The following is a 2,786-nucleotide window of genomic DNA, read 5'->3' on the forward strand; positions in this document are numbered from 1 at the left end:
ATTCCAGACAGGTGGGTCACTTCAGAAAAGTCTGTTTTGCAGTTAGGTGGTCTAGCCAACAGAAAGCAGATTGAGTGAGTGCACCTCTTACCAGCAATTCTCCCAAGGTCTCTCTCTTTCCCCCCTCTAGGAGCTCTTTTGTATGCAGCACAACTTAGTGGCTTGTGCTTGGTGCAGAGTCTCTGTGAACTTGGGACCCTGTGCCTGGATATGCATGTGCTTCTAACTTGCGATTGTGGGTGGCTCTACAGTCTGCCTCCATGGTGGGAGGGATCTGGGCCATGCTGCCTCTGCATATCTCCCAAGCTGCGTAGGACTGAGGGTGAGAAGTACAGACTAGAGGCTCTGGGACAGAAATTTTCTACCTGGTTTTGGAGATTATTTTTCTTTTTCTTCAGTTTGTGGAGAACTTCTTCAGTCTCTATTGTCCTCTAGAGTTCTAAGCAAGTGAAATTTGTCCTTCTATCAGCTGATTCTAGGGGAATATTTTTCCAGGGGATGTCTTAAGTCACCATTTGGATGATGTCACCAGATGATGTCTTTTTGAAACCTAGGTCTCTGTGACCCTAAATCTGGACTCTCTATCACTATCATATATCAACTCTCCCAAAGTGTGGAAAGCAGAGTGCTGAGTCCACCAAAGTTTTTAAGAGGAACAGTTTTCATAACATTTTCAAGCTATAAAGAAGATCCTATGCCATTAAATCCAATTCTTATTTTATAGATGAGGAAACCCAAGCCCAAAGACACAGTGGCCGACCCAGAGTGCCCAAGAAGTTGGTGGCATAACAATCCCAGATAGTTTTCCCATACCATTGTATAAAGACTTCAAAGAGTCTGAAATCTAATCTCTAAATTGAATATAACAAGCTCACAAATAATTATAATACAAGGTATTATATGAGTGTTTTGGTTTGCTAAAACTGTTGAAATGCAATATACCAGAAATGGATTGGCTTTTATGAAGGAGATTTATTCGGTTACAGATTTACAGTTCTAAGGTCATAAAAGTGCCCAGACTAAGGCATCAACAAGAGGATACCTTCACTGAAGAAAGGCCGATAGCATCTGGAACACCTCTGTCAGCTGAGAAGACAGGTGGCTGGTGTCTGCTGGTCCTTTGCTCCCAGGTTGCATTGCTTTCAGCTTCTGATTCCAGTGGCTTTCTCTTTAAAGTGTCTGTGGGTTCTCACTTAGCTTCTCCAGGGCAAACTCTGGGCTTCATCTCTTGGCTTAGTATCTCCAAACGTCTTTCTGTCTGCATCTCCAAGTGTCTGGGTCTGTGTTGGCTGTGAGCTCTCTCTCCCTGAGCTCTCTTAAGGACTCCAGTAAACTAATTATGACACATCTTGAATGGGTGGAATCACGTCTTAATGGAAATAATCTAATCAAAAGGTCCCACCCACAATTGGGTGGGTCACATCTCCATGGAAACAACCAATCAAAAGATCCCACCCACAATAAGTCTGCACCTACAAGTTTGGATTAAAAGAGCAGGGCTTTTCTGGGGTACATAATAGTCTCAAACTAGCACAATGAGAAACAGTCTGAATGCAAATGGATGGAGGGAGAAATCACAGCTTTGTACTGGGGGTGGGGTGTGGGTAGGAAGGGCAATCAGGATCGTGTACAACAGTTCTCAACATTTTTGTTTTCCCCTTAGAATCTTAAAAATATTGCCAACCCCAAAGAGCTAGGATTTGTGATTATTGCTATTTACCATATTAGAAATGAAAACTGAAAACTTGTAAAAATATTTATTTTTACTTAAAATATTTATTTACTTAAAAATAACAATAAACTCATATTTTAATGAAAATAGCCATATTTTTCAAAACAAGCATAGTGAGAAGAGTGACATTTGTTCTACATTTTCACAAATCTGTTTAATCTCTGGCTTAATAGAAGATAGCTGTATGCTCATATTTACTGTTGCATTCAATCTCTTGAGATACATTGTTTTGGTTGAAGTCTTAGAAGAAAATCAGCCTCACACAGACATGTAGTTGGAAAAGAGAGGACTATTTTTAATAGTTTTTTTCAGAAAATTCTTCAATACTGTCTGAAAACTTAACAAGTGGTAGTTTCTTAAAAGTTAGTTACAATGTGGAAACTGAACTTACTTATATCAGTGAACTTTTAGTGTCTGTTCCATTAAAATTCATTGTTCTATCTTGTACTTTAAGTACATTCTTTTACTTATGCATAATTTTGTAACATCATGCATTGGTCATCTGACAATACTGGTTTGCAGAATTATAAACATCTTCCAAATATTGTCACATTTCATTGTACAGTATAAAAAAATCACTTGTTAATATCACCACTAATGTCATCAGAGAAGTCTTTAAGTATTGAGAAAGCTGTTATGCTCAGAGTAGCAGATGCACATTTTCCAAAATTCTAGTATTTACTTGAAGACTTAAATTTCATCATTGGCAACATATTGTCAGTTATTTTCTAGAGATGACTCACTTTGTTAATTTTTGAGAAAATGTATGCCTAATACTCAAGTCTGAATACTCAAGTCTGAAGAACCATAGTCTGTCCATCGATTGTTCTTTCAAGCAAAGTAGATTCCATGAAAAAAGTGACTTTCTGGCTCACACCTCAGTTGCACAAGTGCTTTTTCAAGGAAATCACTCTTCTTCAGTATGTAGCACAAGTGCTTTGTCTGTATTTCCCATTTAGTCAAACAGAATAGTAAAAAGGTGTTCTTGAGGACTAAGATTTAGAAAATCAGTAATTTTTACTACCTTCATCGAGTATTCTTAGGTGAATCTGGC

This window comes from Choloepus didactylus, chromosome 14 (assembly GCF_015220235.1).
Source record: "Choloepus didactylus isolate mChoDid1 chromosome 14, mChoDid1.pri, whole genome shotgun sequence".
In the NCBI taxonomy this organism is placed as follows: Eukaryota; Metazoa; Chordata; class Mammalia; order Pilosa; family Megalonychidae; genus Choloepus; species Choloepus didactylus.